Below are 22,587 nucleotides of genomic sequence, written 5' to 3'. Positions count from 1 at the left end.
GTTGACCATGCTGGATCCAAAAGCAGAGAATATTAGTGGACCTAGGAGCAGTATAAGACATTTACAGCTTTAGATAATTGATAACTTTAAAAGCTACCCATACAGACAGTTGGCAGATGCAACAGCTGAACTATCAAACAGCTCACAGACTCTCAAAAGCAAGTTGCTTGAGAGTTCATCCAGGCAGAAACTGTATTTTTTGATGAGGCCTTTCATATCAGACTTGTGATGAAATACAAGGAAATAAGTATAACTTAGAAGCTAGTCACACTGAGCAGTTGCAGATTGCATTGTGAATTGAGACTGCTAGGTGCAGTCCCAATTAGAGGTCTAGCTAAAGAATTAACTGGCATCAAGGTTGCATTAGTAATTATAAAAAATCTCTATTCAGCAAAGGAAAAACTTTAAAATAATGGTGCAGAAGTTAAAAACAAGGGTACTTAGAACTCACTCTGAGTGGGACTGCCATAATCAATGGTTAGTTGGGAGATTCAGGGCCATAGGAGTAATTTAAATTGAGTATACCACACCAGTACCAGCAGCAAAAAGCCAGTATTAAAATCACAAATAGGCAATTTAAAAGACCAAACAGACAGAGTCTAACAGAAGAAAATAGGAAGAGAACCACTTAAGCCGTGATAAGAGCAGGCGATCCATAATTCACATCATAGTTTGGATGGGGGAGGAATTGATTAACATCTCAGTCACCAGGCTTTATTTAGATATGAAAATGTGTTGCTGGAAAAGCGCAGCAGGTCAGGCAGCATCCAGGGAACAGGAGAATCGACGTTTCGGGCATAAGCCCTTCTTCAGGATTCTCCTGTTCCCTGGATGCTGCCTGACCTGCTGCGCTTTTCCAGCAACACATTTTCAGCTCTGATCTCCAGCATCTGCAGACCTCACTTTCTCCTCAAAGAATTATTTAGATATGTCATGTGAAAAGATGTTACTGTATATTTGGCTGTGATAGTCTGGTAATGTTCACATTTTCCTGGGAGTAAGTACAAAACACTATTTTCCCTGTAGAAATCAGGAAACTTCATTTTGGCTGCAGGGCTAGAAACCTCCATTTTGACTGCTGAGACATAGGCAAAGCCACAATTAGCAGTATAAGGGACATGCTATTTAAATATGACAAAAATTAACAATCTTTCAAACAAGGAAAATAAAACAATCTTGCTTTATTATTTGGGAATCTTGCTAAATTTATTTGGAAAATTAGGTAGCAACTATATACTACAGGAGTAAAACCCTTTAAACCCAGTGATAACAGCTGCATTGTGAAACTAGACTTAAAAAAGCTTTAAAGTGAGAAGAATAGAGAATTACATCAGGAAGAAATGGCAGGAGAAAGATTTAATATTAAATTCAATATCAGATATATGCCAAATAGAACACAGGATTGCAAATTTGCAGAAAGCAGTTATAAGGATGCAGAATTACATCCAAGCTACTCACAAAATCAGAAGATGAACAAATTAATGCATTTTTGCATTAAATGAAACATATGACTGATGTTACCATTCATCAAAAATATAAGACATAGATGCTTTCCTTGAAGTTCTGCAAAGTTTTTTTTATAATTGCTCTAATCTGAGTACAAATAAAATTCTAGAAAAATAGGATTTAACAGAGAAGCTCAGTATCCAGGGGAATCCATTGTTAAGTTCATTTATAATCTCTACAGATAAGTGGAAAACCCTAACCAATGAAATCAGAATTCCTAAGAGATTAGTTGCAGTCCAAAGAAGACTTAAATTGGAGAAAATTATTGAGATTGTGCTGGAAGCAGGAAGAATCACAGAGAAATCCTGAGAGAGGAAGGACAATTTTACCATGGAATTGCAACAGAATCCATTCATAAAATAAGGTGAAAAAACCTGAAAGATTCATGTAACAAGCCAACACAAAGATTGAGTGAGATAATAGATAATTCAAGTTATGGCCAATGCTGTTGTACAAGGAAGCCACAAGCAATGTTTAGGGATAATAAATGAACACTATATTTGTAAAGCCAAGTGTCACTTCCATAAGATGTGTAGAAGTAGGAAACAGCTCCAGAGCAGCACAAAAGTATTTTTTTTATTTCTTCAAAGATGTTAATGCAGTACAGCCACTGGTATTAGAAAATATATCACCAACATGGTGATACTACCAAATTGGGTTTGAGAAAACTTATTTGTATCAATGAACAATTCAGAAATTTTAAGCTTGATACAAGAACAAGGATCGAGAGTGTGGTGCTGGAAAAGCACAGCAGGTTAGATAGCATCCGAGGAGCAGGAGAATCAACGTTTCAAGCATCAAGAATTAATTCCTGCTCCTCGGATGTTGCCTAATGTCCTGTGCTTTTCCAGCACCGCACCCTCAGCTCTGATCTCCAGCATTTGCCATCCTCACTTTCTACAAGGCAAGGGTCACTCTCATATAAGATCATATGGCATCAGTAAGGAAACTAAGTTATAACTTAGAGAGATGAAACTGCGTGGTACAGATGAAGTAGATCCCAAAATTAAAGGCATGCTGCATGTAAAACTGCAACACAATGCATGCCTTGGTCAAGAATACATATGTAATTCATAATCAAGAAAACTTACTCTTGCAAGGCTAGACATCAATCTCTTTGAATTACAAAAAGAGTCTCTATTTGTCACAATGAACAGCAAACAGATAAAAAAAACCAAATTATTCCAAACCAGTGAAAGGATATCAGGTTCACGAACAAACAATTACTAAATAACTAGTCACAAGATAACTGGTAGAATATTTAAGTTAATATGTTTCATATGGATGGGAAGAACCAATGACCAGCAGCCAAAATAGGCTCAGGCAAATATAATAAGTAATAAGGTTTTATGATTCATTTGTATTGTATTGAGGCTTGGCCAGAATAGATATCCAGTTAATTAGCTTAAAACTCACCCTTTGAGCACTGACAGTATTTTACAATCGTAGATGTCTTACAGTGTGATACAGAAGCTAGTTTTTCCTGCTACCCTTTTGGAAGTGACACATGGAGGACACTTGTGGATCCTTGGGTTAACAGCCAGGACTCTGTTAGTGGTATGTTGACCAGAGATCTCTAAAGGGGTGAAAATTTTCTACCTCAATGTGAAATCTGTGATTACGTAGGATTGTCAGGGATGGTAAATAATCATAGAGTCATAGTACATCATAGAATCCTTACAGTGTAGAAACAGGCCATTTGGCCCAACAAGTCCACATTGACATTCTGAAGAGTAATCCACCCAGATCCATTCCCCTACTCTATTACTCTTCATTTACCCCTGACTAATGCATCTTATCTACACATCTCTGAACACTATGGGCAATTTAGCATGGCCAATTCACCTAACCTGCATATCTTTGGATTGTAGGAGGAAACTGGAGCACCTGGAGAAAATCCACACAGACACAATGTGCAAACTCTGCACAGACAGTCACCTGCGGCTGGAATCGAACGCGGGTCCCTGGCGCTGTGAGGCAGTAGTGCTAACCACTGAGTCACTGTCCCATCCCAAATCCTATTACAATTGAAGAAAATTCAGATGAAAAAAACAGAAAAATTTGTAAGAAGATGGAGACAAAGAGAAAGTTGCAGTCGAACCCATTGAGCTCATTAATCAATATTTAGCTGAAATGATGAAAAAGCAACACAGCCTGGTGAATACATTATAATAGCAGATTTGAATTTGAGGTTAGATAATGAAAAGTTGCAAGTCCCAGAGAAATATTTAAATTCTTCAACCTCTAAGAAAGAGTTATCGGGAGCAGTGACAGACCTAAACAGCAACCTTCAAAGAGCCATGACTTAGTTCACAAAAATGTTGGTTTCACCAATAAGCCAACCAAAGTGGCTAAATGAGAACTTTTAATTAATAGATTGAAAATGGGCAGTATTTGACGACACTGAGGGTAGGATAGGCAACTTTCATGGATTCAGAAAAAGAAGTAGAAATTATCTCCAGACATCCAGAAGAATGAAAATAAAATTACAATCTGTTTCAGTGGAGCAGCCATTTTCCATGAAGAAGATTGGTGATATTAGTGGGAAATTACCTGGTTTGCCAGCATTTATTGTTCATCCCTAGTTGCCCTTGAGAAGGTAGTTGTGAGGTGCCTTCTTGAACCACCACAGTCTATTTTGTGCAGCTAGACCCACAATGCCATTGGGAAGGGAGTTTGGTAAGTGTAAATATTGGAGATTGCATTAAGCTACACACAATCTGATGATGTCATAAGGACTTGCAAGGGAATGTGGAGCATCGTATTGTTTTGGAGGGAAAAGACCTATATCCACTTCTCCCAAAAGTCTGAACAGCAATATCTCTATAACTTACTGATGTAACATGTGCGATTGATTACTGTCTAACAATGTACTATATCTTGTTTCAGAAAAGTGGCTCTTCTCATTGAGGCATCACAGGGATTATCATTTCCCACCAGCAAAAAAGCAGGCTCGTAAACCCAGTCAGGGAAAGAGGATAATGGAACATATTTCCTCACCACGAACTGGTAATGGTTCGCATCACAGTTCATTCAACAGAATTTTTTTTTGGAAAGTGATAACAATAGAATGGGGCATATCAATGCAAAAGGAGGTTGACCTCATAGAAAATATACACTTGCAAACAGCATTAAGGAAATTAAGTATGAAGTAAAGTAGATGGCTTGATCTAATGTAAACCAGGTATCAGCCTAGCGTTATATAACTCTATGGGAAGGGAGGGGAGGTAGAGCAAGAGCCCAGTATGGTTGGGGAGTGAGCCCAGCCCTGAGGAGAGCATGAGCCCAGCAATGGAGAGCCCAGTGCAGAGGGGAGAGCAAGAGACCAGCACAGAGGAAAGGGCAAGAGCCCACTGCAGAGAGGAGGGTAAGAGCCCAGGGCAGAGGGGAGGGCATGAGCCCAGTGCAGAGGGGAGAGCAAGAGCCCAGTGCAGACGAAAGAGCTAGAGCCAAGCGCAGAGGAGGGAGCAGGAGCCCAGCGCAGATGGTAGAGCAAGTGCCCAGCACAGAGGGGAGAGCAAGTGCCCAGCACAGAGGGGAGAGCAAGAGCCCAGCGCAGAGGGGAAAGCAAGAGCCCAGCACAGAGGGGAGAGGAAGAGCCCAGCGCAGAGGTGAACGCAAGAGCCTAGCACAGAAGAGAGAGCAAGAGCCCAGCACAGAGGGGAAAGCAAGAGCCCAGCACAGAGGGGAGAGCAAGAGCCCAGCGCAGAGGAGAGAGCGAGAACCCAGCACAGAAGGGAGAGCAAAAGCCGAGCACAGAGGGGAGAGCAAGAGCCCAGCGCAGAGGAGAGGAGAGAGCGAGAGCCCAGCACAGAGGAGAGAGCAAGAGCCCAGTGCAGAGAAGAGTGCAAGACCCAGCGCAGAGGGGAGAGCAAGAGCCCAGCACAGAGGGGAGAGCAAGAGCCCAGTGCAGAGGAAGGAGCAAGAGCCCAGTGCAGAGAAGAGTGCAAGACCCAGCACAGAGGGGAGAGCAAAAGCCAAGCACAGAGGGGAGACCAAGAGCCCAGCACCGAGGGGAGAGCAAGAGCCAAGCACACACGGGAAAGCAAGATCCCAGAACAGAGGATAGTGCAAGGCCAGCGTAGAGGAGAAAGCAAGAGCCCAACGCCGTGGGTAGGGCAAGAGCCCAACGCAGAAGAGCAAGAGCACAGCGCTGAGGAGAGAGCAAGAGCCCAGCGCAGAGTAGAGAGCAAGAGCCCAGCACAGAGGGAAGACCAAGAGCACAGTGCAGACGGGAGAGCAAGAGCCCAGCCCAGTGGGGAGAGCAAGGGCCCAGCGCAGAGTGGAGTGTAAGTGACCCCAAAGAGGAGAGACCAAGAGCCCAGCACAGAGGAGAGAGAGCAAGCCCAGCGCAGAGGAGAGAGCAAACGCCAAGCACAGAGAAGAGAGCAAGAGCCGAGCACAGAGAAGAGAGCAAGAGCCCATCGCAAAGGAGAGAGTAAGAGCCTAGCACAGAGGGAAGAACAAGAGCCCAGCACAGAGGGGAGAGCAAGAGCCCAGCACAGAGGGGAGAGCAAGAGCCCAGTGCAGAGGGGAGAGCAAGAGCCCAGCACAGAGGGGAGTTCAAGAGCCCAGCGCAGAGGGGAGAGCAAGAGACCATTGCAAAGGAGAGAGCAAGAGCGCACCAAAGATAGGAGAGCAAGAGCGCAGTGCAGAGGAGAGAGCAACAGCCCAGCGCAGAGGAGAGAGCAAGAGCCCAGCGTACAGGGGAGAGCAAGAGCCCAGCACAGAGGAGAGAACAACAGCCCAGCACAGAGGAGAGATCAACAGCCCAGCGCAGAGGGGAGAGCAAGAGCCCAGCGCAGAGGGGAGAGCAAGAGCCCAGCACAGAGGGGAGAGCAAGAGCCCAGCGCAGAGGGGAGAACAAGAGCCCAGCGCAGAGGGGAGAGCAAGAGCCCAGCACAGAGTGGAGACCAAGAGTCCAGCGCAGTGGGGAGAGCAAGAGCCTTGCGCAGAGGGGAGAGCAAGAGCCCAGCACAGTGGAAAGAGCAAGAGCCCAGCGCAGAGGGGAGTTCAAGAGCCCAGCGCAGATGAGAGAGCAAGATACCATCGCAAAGGAGAGAGCAAGAGCTCACCACAGATGGGAGAGCAAGAACCCAGCGCACAGGGGAGAGCAAAAACCTACCACAGATGGGAGAGCAAGAACCCAGCGCACAGGGGAGAGCAAGAGCCCAGCACAGAGGAGAGAACAAGAGTCCAGCGCAGAGGGGAGAGCAAGAGCCCAGCGCAGAGGGGAGAGCAAGAGCCCAGCACAGAGGGGAGAGCAAGAGCCTTGCGCAGAGGGGAGAGCAAGAGCCCAGCACAGAGGAGAGAGCAAGAGCCCAGCGCAGAGGGGAGAGCAAGAGCCCAGCGCAGAGGGGAGAGCAAGAGCCCAGCACAGAGGGGAGAGCAAGAGCCTTGCGCAGAGGGGAGAGCAAGAGCCCAGCACAGAGGAGAGAGCAACAGCCCAGCGCAGAGGAGAGAGCAAGAGCCTTGCGCAGAGGGGAGAGCAAGAGCCCAGCACAGAGGAGAGAGCAAGAGCCCAGCGCAGAGGAGAGAGCAAGAGCCCAGCGCAGAGGAGAGAGCAAGAGCCCAGCGCAGAGGAGAGAGCAAGAGCCCAGCGCAGAGGAGAGAGCAAGCCCAGCACAGAGGGGAATGCAAGTCCAGCGCAGAGGGGAGAGCAAGAGCACAGCGCAGTGGGGAGAGCAAGAGCCCAGCATAGAGGGGAGAGCAAGAGCCCAGCACAGAGGGGAGAACAAGAGCCCAGCACAGAGGGGAGAGCAAGAGCCCAGCACAGAGGAGAGAGCAAGAGCCCAGCGCAGATGAGAGAGCAAGAGCCCAGCGCAGAGGAGAGAGCAAGCCCAGCGCAGAGGGGAGAGCAAGAGCCCAGCATAGAGGGGAGAGCAAGAGCCCAGCACAGAGGGGAGAACAAGAGCCCAGCACAGAGGAGAGAGCAAGAGCCCAGCGCAGAGGAGAGAGCAAGAGCCCAGCGCAGAGGAGAGAGCAAGAGCCCAGCGCAGAGGAGAGAGCAAGAGCCCAGCGCAGAGGAGAGAGCAAGCCCAGCACAGAGGGGAGTGCAAGCCCAGCGCAGAGGAGAGAGCAAGAGCACAGCGCAGTGGGGAGAGCAAGAGCACAGCATAGAGGGGAGAGCAAGAGCCCAGCACAGAGAAGAGAGTAAGAGCCCAGTGCAGAGGGGAGAGCAAGAGCCCAGCAGAGAGGGGAGAGCAAGAGCCCAGCACAGAGGGGAGAACAAGAGCCCAGCACAGAGGGGAGAGCAAGAGCCCAGCACAGAGAGGAGAGCAAGCCGAACGCAGAGGGGAGAGGAAGAGCCCAGCACAGAGGAGAGAGCAAGAGCCCAGCACAGAGGGGAGAGCAAGAGCCCAGCACAGAGGAGAGAGCAAGAGCCTAGCACAGAGGAGAGAGCAAGAGCCCAGCGCAGATGAGAGAGCAAGCCCAGCACAGAGGGGAGAGCAAGAGCACAGCGCAGTGGGGAGAGCAAGAGCACAGCGCAGTGGGGAGAGCAAGAGCCCAGCACAGAGGGGAGAGCAAGAGCCCAGCACAGAGGAGAGAGCAAGAGCCTAGCACAGAGGAGAGAGCAAGAGCCCAGCACAGAGGGGAGAGCAAGAGCCCAGCACAGAGGGGAGAGCAGGAGCCCAGCACAGAGGGGAGAGAAAGAGCCCAGCACAGAGGGGAGAGCAAGAGCCCAGCGCAGAGGGGAGAGCAAGCCCAGCGCAGAGGGAAGAGTAAGAGCCCAGCACAGAGGGGAGAGCAAGAGCACAGCGCAGAGGAAGGAGCAAGAGCCCAGCGCAGAGGGGAGAGCAAGAGGCCAGCGCAGACGAAGGAGCAAGAGCCCAGCACAGAGGGGAGAGCAAGCCCAACGCAGAGGGGAGAGCAAGAGCTCAGCTCAGAAGGGAGAGCAAGAGCCCAGCGCAGAGGGGAGAGCAAGAGCACAGCGCAGAGGAAGGAGCAAGAGCCCTGCGCAGAGAGGAGAGCTAGAGCCGAGCGCAGAGGGGAGAGCAAGAGCCCAGCGCAGAGGAGAGAGCAAGAGCCCAGGGCAGAGGAGAGAGCAAGAGCCCAGCGCAGATGAGAGAGCAAGCCCAGCACAGAGGGGAGAGCAAGAGCCCAGCACAGAGGGGAGAGCAAGAGCCTAGCACAGAGGGGGTACCAAGCCCTTCACAGACGAGAGAGCAAAAGCCAAGCACACAGGGGAAAGCAAGATCCCAGAACAGAGGATAGTGCAAGGCCAGCGTAGAGGAGAAAGCAAGAGCCCAACGCCGTGGGGAGGGCAAGAGCCCAACGCAGAAGAGCAAGAGCACAGCGCTGAGGAGAGAGCAAGAGCCCAGTGCAGAGGGGAGAGCAATAGCCCAGCACAGTGAGGAGAGCGAGATCCCAGCACAGAAGAGCAAGAGTCCAACACAGAGGGGAGAGCAAGCCCAGCGCAGAGGAGAGAGCAAGAGCACAGCGAAGATGAGAGAGGAAGAGCCCAGAGCAGAGGAGAGAGCAAGAGCCCAGCGCAGAGGAGAGAGCAAGAGACCAGCGCAGAGAGGAGACCAAGGGCCCAGTGCAGAGGGGAGAGGAAGAGCCCAGCGCAGAGGAGAGAGCAAGAGCCCAGCACAGAGGCGAGAGCAGGTGCCGAGCACAGAGGAGAGAGCAAGAGCCCAGCACAGAGGAGATAGCAAGAGCCCAGCACAGAGCGGAGAGCAAGAGCCCAGCACAGAGGAGAGAGCAAGCCCAGCGCAGATTTGAGAACAAGAGCCTAGCGCAGAGGGAAGAGCAAGAGCCCAGCGCAGAGGAAAGAGCAAGAGCCCAGCACAGAGGAGAGAGAGCAAGAGCCCAGCACAGAGGAGAGAGCAGGAGCCCAGCACAGAGGAGAGAGCAAGAGCCCAGCACAGAGGGGAGAGCAAGAGCCCAGCACAGAGGGGAGAGCAGGAGCCGAGCACAGAGGAGAGAGCAAGAGCCCAGCACGAAGGGGAGAGCAAGAGTATCGCACAGAGGAGAGAGCAAGAGCCCAGCGCAGAGGGGAGAGCAAGAGCCCAGCGCAGAGGGGAGAGCAAGAGCCCAGCGCAGAGGGGAGATCGAGCGCAGGGCTGAAGGAAGAGCAAGAGCCCAGCGCAGAGGAAAGAGCAAGAGCCCAGCACAGAGGAGAGAGCAAGAGCCCAGCACAGAAGAGCAAGAGCCCAACGCAGTGGAGAGAGAAAGAGACCAGTGCAGAGGAGAGAGTAAGAGCCTAGCGCAGAGGAGTAAGTGCCTAGCGCAGAGGAGCAAGAGCCTAGCGCTGAGGAGAGAGCAAGAGCCCATCACAGAGGAGAGAGTAAGTGCCTCGCACAGAGGAGCAAGAGCCCAGCATAGGAGGGAGAGCAAGAGCCCAGCACAGAGGAGAGAGCAAGAGCCCAGCGCAGAGGAGAGAGCAAGAGCCCAGCGCAGAGGAGAGAGCAAGAGCCCAGCGCAGATGAGAGAGCAAGCCCAGCACAGAGGGGAGAGCAAGCCCAGCGCAGAGGGGAGAGCAAGAGCACAGCGCAGTGGGGAGAGCAAGAGCCCAGCGCAGAGGAGAGAGCAAGCCCAGCGCAGAGGGGAGAGCAAGAGCCCAGCACAGAGGAGAGAGCAAGAGCCCAGCGCAGAGGAGAGAGCAAGAGCCCAGCGCAAAGGAGAGAGCAAGAGCCCAGCGCAGAGGAGAGAGCAAGAGCCCAGCATAGAGCGGAGAGCAAGAGCCCAGCGCAGAGGGAAGAGCAAGAGCACAGCGCAGTGGGGAGAGCAAGAGCCCAGCATAGAGCGGAGAGCAAGAGCCCAGCACAGAGGAGAGAGCAAGAGCACAGCGCAGAGGAGAGAGCAAGCCCAGCGCAGAGGGGAGAGCAAGCCCAGTGCAGAGAGGAGAGCAAGAGCCCAACGCAGAGGAGAGAGCAAGCCCAGCACAGTGAGGAGAGCAAGAGCACAGCGCAGAGGAAGGAGCAAGAGCCCAGCGCAGAGGGGAGAGCAAGAGGCCAACACAGAGGGGAGAGCAAGAGCACAGCGCAGAGGAAGGAGCAAGAGCCCAGCGCAGAGGGGAGAGCAGGAGCTCAGCTCAGGGGAGAGCAAGAGCCCAGCGCAGAGGGGAGAGCAAGAGCACAGCGCAGAGGAAGGAGAAAGAGCCCTGCCCAGAGAGGAGAGCTAGAGCCAAGCACAGAGGGGAGAGCAAGAGCCCAGCACAGAGGAGAGAGCAAGAGCCCAGTGCAGAGGAGAGAGCAAGAGCCCAGCGCAGAGGAGAGAGCAAGCCCAGCACAGAGGGGAGAGCAAGCCCAGCGCAGAGGGGAGAGCAAGAGCACAGCGCAGTGGGGAGAGCAAGAGCCCAGCACAGAGGGGAGAGCAAGAGCACAGCGCAGAGGAGAGAGCAAGCCCAGCGCAGAGGGGAGAGCAAGAGCCCAGCACAGAGGGGAGAGCAAGAGCCCAGCACAGAGGGGAGAGAAAGAGCCCAGCACAGAGGGGAGAGCAAGAGCCCAGCGCAGAGGGGAGAGCAAGCACAGCGCAGAGGGAAGAGTAAGAGCCCAGCACAGAGGAGAGAGCAAGAGCCCAGCACAGAGGGGAGAGCAAGAGCACAGCGCAGAGGAAGGAGCAAGAGCCTAGCGCAGAGGGGAGAGCAAGAGGCCAGCGCAGAGGAAGGAGCAAGGGCCCAGAACAGAGGAGAGAGCAAGAGCCCAGCACAGAGGGGAGAGCAAGAGCACAGCGCAGAGGAAGGAGCAAGAGCCCTGCGCAGAGAGTAGAGCTAGAGCCGAGCGCAGAGGGGAGAGCAAGAGCCGAGCGCAGAGGAGAGAGCAAGAGCCCAGGGCAGAGGAGAGAGCAAGAGCCCAGTGCAGAGAGGAGAGCTAGAGCCCAACGCAGAGGGGAGAGCAAGAGCCCAGCACAGAGCAGAGAGCAAGAGCACAGGGCAGAGGAAAGAGCAAGAGCCCAGCGCAGAGAGGAGAGCTAGAGCCCAGTGCAGAGGGGAGAGCAAGAGCCGAGTGCAGAGGAGAGCGCTAGAGCCCAGCGCAGAGGGGAGAGCAAGAGCCCAGTGCAGAGGGGAGAGCAATAGCCCAGCACAGTGAGGAGAGTGAGATCCCAGCTCAGAAGAGCAAGAGTCCAACACAGAGGAGAAAGCAACAGCCCAGCGCAGAGGAGAGAGCAAGAGCCCAGCGCAGAGGAGAGAGCAAAAGCCCAGCGCAGAGAGGAGACCAAGGGCCCAGTGCAGAGGGGAGAGGAAGAGCCCAGCGCAGAGGAGTGAGCAAGAGCCCAGCGCAGGGAGGAGACCAAGGGCCCAGTGCAGAAGGGAGAGGAAGAGCCCAGCGCAGAGGAGAGAGCAAGAGCCCAGCGCAGAGAGGAGACCAAGAGCCCAGTGCAGAGGGGAGAGGAAGAGCCCAGCGCAGAGGAGAGAGCAAGAGCCCAGCGCAGAGAGGAGACCAAGAGCCCAGTGCAGAGGGGAGAGGAAGAGTCCAGCACAGAGGAGATAGCAAGAGCACAGTGCAGAGCGGATAGCAAGAGCCCAGCACAGTGAGGAGAGCAAAAGCCCAGCGCAGAAGAGCAAGAGCCCAACACAGAGGAGAAAGCAAGCCCAGCGCTGATTTGAGAACAAGAGCCCAGTGCAGAGGGGAGAGCAAGAGCCCAGCGCAGAGGGGAGAACAAGTGCCTAACGCAGAGGAGAGAGCTAGAGCCCAGCGCAGAGGGGAGAACAAGAGCCCAGTGCAGAGGGGAGAGCAATAGCCCAGCACAGTGAGGAGAGCGAGATCCCAGCACAGAAGAGCAAGAGTCCAACACAGAGGGGAGAGCAAGCCCAGCGCAGAGGAGAGAGCAAGAGCCCAGCACAGAGGGGAGAGCAAGGACCCAGTGCAGAGGGGAGAGGATGAGCCCAGCACAGAGGGGAGAGCAAGAGCCCAGCACAGAGGGGAGAGCAAGCCCAGCGCAGAGGGGAGAGTAAGAGCCCAGCATAGAGGAGAGAGCAAGAGCCCAGCGCAGAGAGGAGACCAAGGACCCAGTGCAGAGGGGAGAGGAAGAGCCCAGCGCAGAGGAGAGAGCAAGAGCCCAGCGCAGAGAGGAGACCAAGGGCCCAGTGCAGAGGGGAGAGGAAGAGCCCAGGGCAGAGGAGAGAGCAAGAGCCCAGCACAGAGGCGAGAGCAGGTGCCGAGCACAGAGGAGATAGCAAGAGCACAGTGCAGAGCGGAGAGCAAGAGCCCAGCACAGTGAGGAGGGCAAAAGCCCAGCGCAGAAGAGCAAGAGTCCAACACAGAGGGGAGAGCAAGCCCAGCGCAGATTTGAGAACAAGAGCCCAGCGCAGAGAGGAGAGCAAGTGCCCAGCGCAGAGGGGAGAGCAAGCTCAATGCAGAGGGGAGATCGAGCCCAGCGCAGAAGGAAGAGCAAGAGCCTAGCGCAGAGGGAAGAGCAAGAGCCCAGCGCAGAGGAAAGAGCAAGAGCCCAGCACAGAGGAGAGAGCAAGAGCCCAGCACAGAGGGGAGAGCAAGACTCCAGCGCAGAGGGGAGAGCAAGAGCCCAGCACAGAGGGGAGAGCAAGAGCCCAGCACAGAGGGGAGAGCAGGTGCCGAGCACAGAGGGGAGAGCAAGAGCCCAGCGCAGAGGAGAGAGCAAGAGCACAACACAGAGGAGAGTGCAAGAGCCCAGCGCAAAAAGGAGAGCAAGAGCCCAGCACAGAGGGGAGAGCAAGAACCCAGCACAGAGGGGAGAGAAAGAGCCCAGCACAGAGGGGAGAGCAAGAGCCCAGCTCAGAGGGGAGAGCAAGCCCAGCGCAGAGGGGAGAGTAAGAGCCCAGCACAGAGGAGAGAGCAAGAGCCCAGCACAGAGGGGAGAGCAAGAGCACAGCGCAGAGGAAGGAGCAAGAGCCCAGCGCAGAGGGGAGAGCAAGAGGCCAGCGCAGAGGAAGGAGCAAGGGCCCAGCACAGAGGGGAGAGCAAGAGCCCAGCACAGAGGGGAGAGCAAGAGCCAGCACAGAGGAGAGAGCAAGAGCCCAGCACAGATGAAAGAGCAAGAGCCCAGCACAGAGAGGAGACCAAGAGCCCAGTGCAGAGGGGAGAGGAAGAGCCCAGCGCAGAGGAGAGAGCAAGAGCCCAGCACAGAGGCGAGAGCAGGTGCCGAGCACAGAGGAGTGAGCAAGAGCCCAGCACAGAGGGGATAGCAAGAGTCCAGCACAGAGGAGATAGCAAGAGCACAGTGCAGAGCGGAGAGCAAGAGCCCAGCACAGTGAGGAGGGCAAAAGCCCAGCTCAGAAGAGCAAGAGTCCAACACAGAGGAGAGAGCAAGCCCAGCGCAGATTTGAGAACAAGAGCCCAGCGCAGAGAGGAGAGCAAGTGCCCAGCGCAGAGGGGAGAACAAGAGCCCAGTGCAGAGGGGAGAGCAATAGCCCAGCACAGTGAGGAGAGCGAGATCCCAGCACAGAAGAGCAAGAGTCCAACACAGAGGGGAGAGCAAGCCCAGCGCAGAGGAGAGAGCAAGAGCCCAGCACAGAGGGGAGAGCAAGGACCCAGTGCAGAGGGGAGAGGATGAGCCCAGCACAGAGGGGAGAGCAAGAGCCCAGCACAGAGGGGAGAGCAAGCCCAGCGCAGAGGGGAGAGTAAGAGCCCAGCATAGAGGAGAGAGCAAGAGCCCAGCGCAGAGAGGAGACCAAGGACCCAGTGCAGAGGGGAGAGGAAGAGCCCAGCGCAGAGGAGAGAGCAAGAGCCCAGCGCAGAGAGGAGACCAAGGGCCCAGTGCAGAGGGGAGAGGAAGAGCCCAGCGCAGAGGAGAGAGCAAGAGCCCAGCACAGAGGCGAGAGCAGGTGCCGAGCACAGAGGAGATAGCAAGAGCACAGTGCAGAGCGGAGAGCAAGAGCCCAGCACAGTGAGGAGGGCAAAAGCCCAGCGCAGAAGAGCAAGAGTCCAACACAGAGGGGAGAGCAAGCCCAGCGCAGATTTGAGAACAAGAGCCCAGCGCAGAGAGGAGAGCAAGTGCCCAGCGCAGAGGGGAGAGCAAGCTCAATGCAGAGGGGAGATCGAGCCCAGCGCAGAAGGAAGAGCAAGAGCCTAGCGCAGAGGGAAGAGCAAGAGCCCAGCGCAGAGGAAAGAGCAAGAGCCCAGCGCAGATGAAAGAGCAAGAGCCCAGCACAGAGGAGAGAGCAAGAGCCCAGCACAGAGGGGAGAGCAAGACTCCAGCGCAGAGGGGAGAGCAAGAGCCCAGCACAGAGGGGAGAGCAAGAGCCCAGCACAGAGGGGAGAGCAGGTGCCGAGCACAGAGGAGAGAGCAAGAGCCCAGCACAGAGGGGAGACCAAGAACCCAGCACAGAGGGAAGAGAAAGAGACCAGCACAGAGGGGATAGCAAGAGGCCAGCACAGAGGGGAGAGCAAGAGCCCAGCGCAGAGGAGAGAGCAAGAGCACAACACAGAGGAGAGTGCAAGAGCCCAGCGCAAAAAGGAGAGCAAGAGCCCAGCACAGAGGGGAGAGCAAGAACCCAGCACAGAGGGGAGAGAAAGAGCCCAGCACAGAGGGGAGAGCAAGAGCCCAGCACAGAGGGGAGAGCAAGCCCAGTGCAGAGGGGAGAGTAAGAGCCCAGCACAGAGGAGAGAGCAAGAGCCCAGCTCAGAGGGGAGAGCAAGAGCACAGCGCAGAGGAAGGAGCAAGAGCCCAGCGCAGAGGGGATAGCAAGAGGCCAGCGCAGAGGAAGGAGCAAGGGCCCAGCACAGAGGAGAGAGCAAGAGCCCAGCACAGAGGGGAGAGCAAGAGCACAGCGCAGAGGAAGGAGCAAGAGCCCAGCGCAGAGGGGAGAGCAAGAGGCCAGCGCAGAGGAGAGAGCAAGAGCCCAGCGCAGAGGGGAGAGCAAGAGCACAGCGCAGAGGAAGGAGCAAGAGCCCAGCGCAGAGGGGAGAGCAAGAGGCCAGCGCAGAGGAGAGAGCAAGAGCCCAGCACAGAGGGGAGAGCAAGAGCCCAGCACGGAGGAGAGAGCAAGAGCCCAGCACAGATGAAAGAGCAAGAGCCCAGCACAGAGGAGAGAGCAAGAGCCCAGCACAGAGGGGAGAGCAAGAGCCCAGCACAGAGGGGAGAGCAAGAGCCCAGCGCAGAGGGGAGAGCAAGCCCAGCGCAGAGGGGAGAGTAAGAGCCCAGCACAGAGGAGAGAGCAAGAGCCCAGCACAGAGGGGAGAGAAAGAGCCCAGCACAGAGAGGAGAGCAAGAGCCCAGCACAGAGGGGAGAGCAAGCCCAGCGCAGAGGGGAGAGTAAGAGCCCAGCACAGAGGAGAGAGCAAGAGCCCAGCACAGAGGGGAGAGCAAGAGCACAGCGCAGACGAAGGAGCAAGAGCCCAGCGCAGAGGAGAGAGCAAGAGCCAAGCACAGAGGGGAGAGCAAGAGCAAAGCGCAGACGAAGGAGCAAGAGCCCAGCGCAGAGGGGAGAGCAAGAGCACAGCGCAGAGGGGAGAGCAAGAGCACAGCGCAGAGGAAGGAGCAAGAGCCCTGCGCAGAGAGGAGAGCTAGAGCCGAGCGCAGAGGGGAGAGCAAGAGCCGAGCGCAGAGGAAAGAGCAAGAGCCCAGCGCAGAGGAGAGAGCAAGAGCCCAGGGCAGAGAGGAGAGCTAGAGCCCAGCGCAGAGGGGAGAGCAAGAGCCCAGCACAGAGCAGAGAGCAAGAGCCCAGCACAGAGGGGAGAGAAAGAGCCCAGCACAGAGGAGAGAGCAACAGCCCAGCGCAGAGGGGAGAGCAAGCCCAACGCAGAGGGGAGAACAAGTGCCTAGCGCAGAGGAGAGAGCTAGAGCCCAGCGCAGAGGGGAGAGCAAGAGCCCAGTGCAGAGGGGAGAGCAATAGCCCAGCACAGTGAGGAGAGCGAGATCCCAGCACAGAAGAGCAAGAGTCCAACACAGAGGGGAGAGCAAGCCCAGCGCAGAGGAGAGAGCAAGAGCACAGCGAAGATGAGACAGCAAGAGCACAGCGAAGATGAGAGAGGAAGAGCCCAGCGCAGAGGAGAGAGCAAGAGCCCAGCGCAGAGGAGAGAGCAAGAGCCCAGCGCAGAGAGGAGACCAAGAGCCCAGTGCAGAGGGGAGAGGAAGAGCCCAGCGCAGAGGAGAGAGCAAGAGCCCAGCACAGAGGCGAGAGCAGGTGCCGAGCACAGAGGAGAGAGCAAGAGCCCAGCACAGAGGGGAGAGCAAGAGTCCAGCACAGAGGAGATAGCAAGAGCACAGTGCAGAGCGGAGAGCAAGAGCCCAGCACAGTGAGGAGGGCAAAAGCCCAGCGCAGAAGAGCAAGAGTCCAACACAGAGGAGAGAGCAAGCCCACGCAGATTTGAGAACAAGAGCCCAGCGCAGAGAGGAGAGCAAGTTCCCAGCGCAGAGGGGAGAGCAAGCTCAATGCAGAGGGGAGGTGGAGCCCAGCGCAGTAGGAAGAGCAAGAGCCTAGCGCAGAGGGAAGAGCAAGAGCCCAGCGCAGAGGAAAGAGCAAGAGCCCAGCGCAGATGAAAGAGCAAGAGCCCAGCACAGAGGAGAGAGCAAGAGCCCAGCACAGAGGGGAGAGCAAGAGCCCAGCACAGAGGAGAGAGCAAGAGCCCAGCACAGAGGGGAGAGCAAGAGTCCAGCACAGAGGAGATAGCAAGAGCACAGTGCAGAGCGGAGCGCAAGAGCCCAGCACAGTGAGGAGAGCAAGAGCCCTGCGCAGAAGAGCAACAGCACAACACAGAGGAGAGTGCAAGAGGCCAGCACAGAAAGGAGAGCAAGAGCCCAGCGCAGAGGGAGAGCAAGCTCAATGCAGAGGAGAGAGCAAGAGCCCAGCACAGAGGGGAGAGCAAGCCCAGCGGCGAGGAGAGAACAAGAGCCCAGTGCAGAGGGTAGAGCAAGAACCCAGCGCAGAGGGGAGAACAAGAGCCTCGTGCAGAGGAGAGAGCAAGAGCCTAGCGCAGAGGAGAGAGCAAGAACCCAGCGCAGAGGGGAGAGCAAGAGCCCAGCGCAGAAGAGCAAGAGCACAACGCAGAGGAGAGAGCAAGAGCCCAGCGCAGAAAAGAGAGCAAGAGACCAGCGCAGAGGGGAGAGCAAGCTCAATGCAGAGGAGAGAGCAAGAGCCCAGCGCAGAGGGGAGAGGAAGAGCCCAGTGCAGAGGAGAGAGCAAGAGCCGAGCGCCGAGGGGCGAGCAAGCCCAGCGCAGAGGGGAGAACAAGTGCCTAGCGCAGAGGAGAGAGCTAGAGCCCAGCGCAGAGGGGAGAGCAAGAGGCCAGTGCAGAGGGGAGAGCAATAGCCCAGCGCAGAGGAGAGAGCAAGCCCAGAGCAGAGGAGAGAGCAAGAGCACAGCGAAGATGTGAGAGCAAGAGCACAGCGCAGAGGAGAGAGCAAGAGCCCAGCACAGAGGGGAGAGCAGGTGCCGAGCACAGAGGAGAGAGCAAGAGCCCAGCACAGAGGGGAGAGCAAGAGTCCAGCACAGAGGAGATAGCAAGAGCACAGTGCAGAGCGGAGAGCAAGAACCCAGCGCAGAGGGGAGAGCAAGAGCCCAGTGCAGAAGAGCAACAGCACAACGCAGAGGAGAGAGAGCAAGAGCCCAGCGCAGAAAGGAGAGCAAGAGCCCAGCGCAGAGGGGAGAGCAAGCTCAATGCAGAGGAGAGAGCAAGAGCTCAGCGCAGAGGGGGGAGCAAGCCCAGCGGAGAGGAGAGAACAAGAACCCAGCGCAAAGGAGAGAGCAAGAGCCCAGCACAGAGGGGAGAGCAGGTGCCGAGCACAGAGGAAACAGCAAGAGCCCAGCACAGAGGGGAGAGCAGGTGCCGAACACAGAAGAGAGAGCAAGAGCCCAGAATAGAGAGGAGAGCAAGAGTCCAGCACAGAGGAGAGAGCAAGAGCACAGTGCAGAGCGGAGAGCAAGAGCCCAGCACAGTGAAGAGAGCAAGAGCCCAGCGCAGAGGGGAGACCAGGTGCCGAGCACAGAGGAGAGAGCAAGAGCCCAGCACAGAGGGGAGAGCAGGTGCCGAGCACAGAGGAGAGAGCAAGAGCCCAGCACAGAGGGGAGAGCAAGAGTCCAGCACAGAGGAGATAGCAAGAGCACAGTGCAGAGCGGAGAGCAAGAGCCCAGCACACTGAGGAGAGCAAGAGCCCAGCGCAGAAGAGCAACAGCACAACGCAGAGGAGAGAGCAAGAGCCCAGCGCAAAAAGGAGAGCAAGTTCAATGCAGAGGAGAGAGCAAGAGCCCTGCGCAGAGGGGAGAGCAAGCCCAGCGGCGAGGAGAGAACAAGAGCCCAGTGCAGAGGGGAGAGCAAGAACCCAGCGCAGAGGGGAGAGCAAGAGCCTAGTGCAGAGGAGAGAGCAAGAGCCTAGCGCAGAGGAGAGAGCAAGAACCCAGCGCAGAGGGGAGAGCAAGAGCCCAGCGCAGAAGAGCAAGAGCCCAGCGCAGAAGAGCAAGAGCACAACGCAGAGGAGAGAGCAAGAGCCCAGCGCAGAAAGGAGAGCAAGAGCACTGCGCAGAGGGGAGAGCAAGCTCAATGCAGAGGAGAGAGCATGAGCCCAGTGCAGAGGGGAGAGCAAGCCCAGCGGAGAGGAGAGAACAAGAACCCAGCGCAAAGGAGAGAGCAAGAGCCCTGCGCAGAGGGGTGATCGAGCCCAGCACAGAAGGGAGAGCAAGAGCCCAGCGCAGAGGAAAGAGCAAGAGCCAGCTCAGAGGAAAGAGCTAGAGCCCAGCACAGCGGAGAGAGCAAGAGCCCAGCACAGTGAGGACAGCAAGAGCCCAGCACAGAAGAGCAAGAGCCCAACGCAGTGGAGAGAGAAAGAGACCAGTGCAGAGGAGAGAGTAAGTGCCTAGTGCAGAGGAGTAAGTGCCTAGCGCAGAGGAGCAAGAGCCTAGCGCTGAGGAGAGAGCAAGAGCCCATCACAGAGGAGAGAGTAAGTGCCTCGCGCAGAGGAGCAAGAGCCCAGCATAGAAGGGAGAGCAAGACCCCAGCGCAGAGTTGCATGTGCGCAGCGCAGAGGGGAGAGCCAGCCCAGCACAGAGGGGAGAGCAAGAGCCCAGCGCAGAGGAGAGAGCAAGAGCCCAGCGCAGAGGGGAGAGCAAGAACCCAGCACAGAGAAGTGAGCAAGAGCCCAGCACAGAGGGGAGAGCAAGAGCCCAGCGCACAGAGGAGAGAGCAAGAGCCCAGTGCAGAGGGGAGAGCAAGAGCCCAGCACAGAGGAGAGAGCAAGAGTCCAGCACAGAGGAGAGAGCAAGAGCCCAGCGCACAGAGAAGAGAGCAAGAGCCCAGTGCAGAGGGGAGAGCAAGAGCCCAGCGCAGAGGAGCAAGAGCCCAGCGCAGAGGGGAGAGCAGAGCCCAGCGCAGAGAGGAGAGCAAGCTCAGCACAGAGGGGAGAGCAAGAGCCAAGCGCAGAGGAGAGAGCAAACCCAGTGCAGAGCAGAGAACAAGAGCACAGCGAAGATGAGAGAACAAGAGCCCAGCGCAGAGCAGAGAGCAAAAGCCAAGCGCGGAGGAGAGAGCAAGAGCCCAGCGCAGAGGGGAGACCAGGTGCCGAGCACAGAGGGGAGAGCAAGAGTCCAGCCCCAGAGGAGATAGCAAGAGCACAGTGCAGAGCGGATAGCAAGAGCCCAGCACAGTGAGGAGAGCAAAAGCCCAGCACAGAGGAGAAAGAGCCCAGCGCAGAGGGGAGAGCAAGAGCCCAGCGCAGAGGAGAGAGCAAGAGCCCAGCACAGAGGGGAGAGCAAGCTCAATGCAGAGGGGAGATCGAGCCCAGGGCAGAAGGAAGAGCAAGAGCCCAGCGCAGAGGAAAGAGCAAGAGCCCAGCGCAGAGGAAAGAGCAAGAGCCCAGCGCAAATGAAAGAGCAAGAGCCCAGCGCAGACGAGAGAGCAAGAGCACAGCGAAGATGAGAGAGCAAGAGCCCAGCGCAGAGGAGACAGCAAGAGCACAGCGAAGATGAGAGAGGAAGAGCCCAGCGCAGAGGAGAGAGCAAGAGCCCAGCGCAGAGGAGAGAGCAAGAGCCCAGCACAGAGAGGAGAGCAAGAGCCCAGCGCACAGGGGAAAGCAAGCGGCTAGCGCAGAGGGGAGAGCAAGAGCCCAGCACAGAGGAAAGACCAAGAGCCCAGCATAGAGGGGAGAGCAAGAGCCCAGCACAGAGGGGAGAGCAAGAGCCCAGCACAGAGGAGAGAGCAAGAGCCCAGCACAGAGGAGAGAGCAAGAGCCCAACGCAGAAGAGCAAGAGCCCAACGCAGAGGAGAGACGAAGAGACCATCGCAGAGGAGCAAGAGCCTAACGCAGAGGAGAGAGCAAGAGCCCAGCAGAGAGGGGAGCGGAAGAGCCCAGCACAGAGGATAGAGAAAGCCCAGCACAGAGGGGAGAGCAAGAGCCCAGCGCAGATGAAAGAGCAAGAGCCCAGCGCACAGAGGAGAGAGCAAGAGCCCAGCACAGAGGGGAGAGCAAGAGTCCAGCGCAGAGGAGAGAGCAAGAGTCCAGCACAGAGGAGAGAGCAAGAGCCCAGTGCAGAGGGGAGAGCAAGAGCCCAGCACTGTGAGGAGAGCAAGAACCCAGCGCAGAAGAGCAAAAGCGCAACGCAGAGGAGAGAGCAAGAGCCCTGCGCAGAGGAGCAAGAGCCCAGTGTAGAGGGGAGAGCAGAGCCCAGCGCAGAGGGGAGAGCAAGCTCAGCACAGAGGGGAGAGCAAGAGCCAAGCGCAGAGGAGAGAGCAAACCCAGTGCAGAGCAGAGAACAAGAGCACAGCGAAGATGAGAGAACAAGAGCCCATCGCAGAGCAGAGAGCAAAAGCCAAGCGCGGAGGAGAGAGCAAGAGCCCAGCGCAGAGGGGAGACCAGGTGCCGAGCACAGAGGAGAGAGCAAGAGCCCAGCACAGAGGGGAGAGCAAGAGCACAGTGCAGAGCGGAGAGCAAGAGCCCAGTGCAGAGGGGAGAGCAAGAGCCCAGCGCAGAGGAGCAAGAGCCCAGCGCAGAGGGGAGAGCAGAGCCCAGCGCAGAGAGGAGAGCAAGCTCAGCACAGAGGGGAGAGCAAGAGCCAAGCGCAGAGGAGAGAGCAAACCCAGTGCAGAGCAGAGAACAAGAGCACAGCGAAGATGAGAGAACAAGAGCCCAGCGCAGAGCAGAGAGCAAAAGCCAAGCGCGGAGGAGAGAGCAAGAGCCCAGCGCAGAGGGGAGACCAGGTGCCGAGCACAGAGGAGAGAGCAAGAGCCCAGCACAGAGGGGAGAGCAAGAGCACAGTGCAGAGCGGAGAGCAAGAGCCCAGCGCAGAGGAGAAAGAGCCCAGCACAGAGGAGAGAGCAAGAGTCCAACACAGAGGAGAGAGCAAGCCCAGCGCAGATTTGAGAACAAGAGCCCAGTGCAGAGGGGAGAGCAAGAGCCCAGCGCAGAGGGGAGAGCAAGAGCCCAGTGCAGAGGGGAGAGCAAGAGCCCAGCGCAGAGGGAAGAGCAAGAGCCCAGCGCAGAGGAGAGAGGAAGAGCCCAGCGAAGAGAGGAGAGCAAGTGCCCAGCGCAGAGGGGAGAGCAAGCTCAATGCAGAGGGGAGATCGAGCCCAGCGCAGAGAGGAGATCGAGCCCAGGGCAGAAGGAAGAGCAAGAGCCCAGCGCAGAGGGAAGAGCAAGAGCCCAGCGCAGAGGAATGAGCAAGAGCCCAGCACAGATGAAAGAGCAAGAGCCCAGCACAGAGGAGAGAGCAAGACCCCAGCACAGAGGAGAGAGCAAGAGCCCAGCACAGAGGAGAGAGCAAGAGCCCAGCACAGAGGGGAGAGCAAGAGCCCAGCGCAGAGGGGAGAGCAAGAGCCGAGTGCTGAGGGCAGAGCAAGTCCAGCGCAGAGGGGAGAACAAGAGCCCAGCGCACAGGGGAAAGCAAGCGGCTAGCGCAGAGGGGAGAGCAAGAGCCCAGCACAGAGGAAAGACCAAGAGCCCAGCATAGAGGGGAGAGCAAGAGCCCAGCACAGAGGGGAGATCAAGAGCCCAGCACAGAGGAGAGAGTAAGAGCCCAACGCAGAGGAGAGAGTAAGAGCCCAACGCAGAGGAGAGAGTAAGAGCCCAACGCAGAGGAGAGAGTAAGAGACCATCGCAGAGGAGAGAGTAAGAGACCATCGCAGAGGAGCAAGAGGCCAGCATAGAGGGTAGAGCAAGAGCCCAGCGCAGAGGGGAGAGCAGCCCAGCGCAGAGGAGAGAACAAGAGCCCAGCGCAAAGGGGAAAGCAAG

Source organism: Chiloscyllium plagiosum, unplaced genomic scaffold (genome assembly GCF_037043375.1).
Source record: "Chiloscyllium plagiosum isolate Xiang-an unplaced genomic scaffold, Cpla_swu_hap1 HiC_scaffold_1, whole genome shotgun sequence".
NCBI classification, from domain to species: Eukaryota; Metazoa; Chordata; class Chondrichthyes; order Orectolobiformes; family Hemiscylliidae; genus Chiloscyllium; species Chiloscyllium plagiosum.
Note: the sequence above shows the minus strand (reverse complement) of the source record.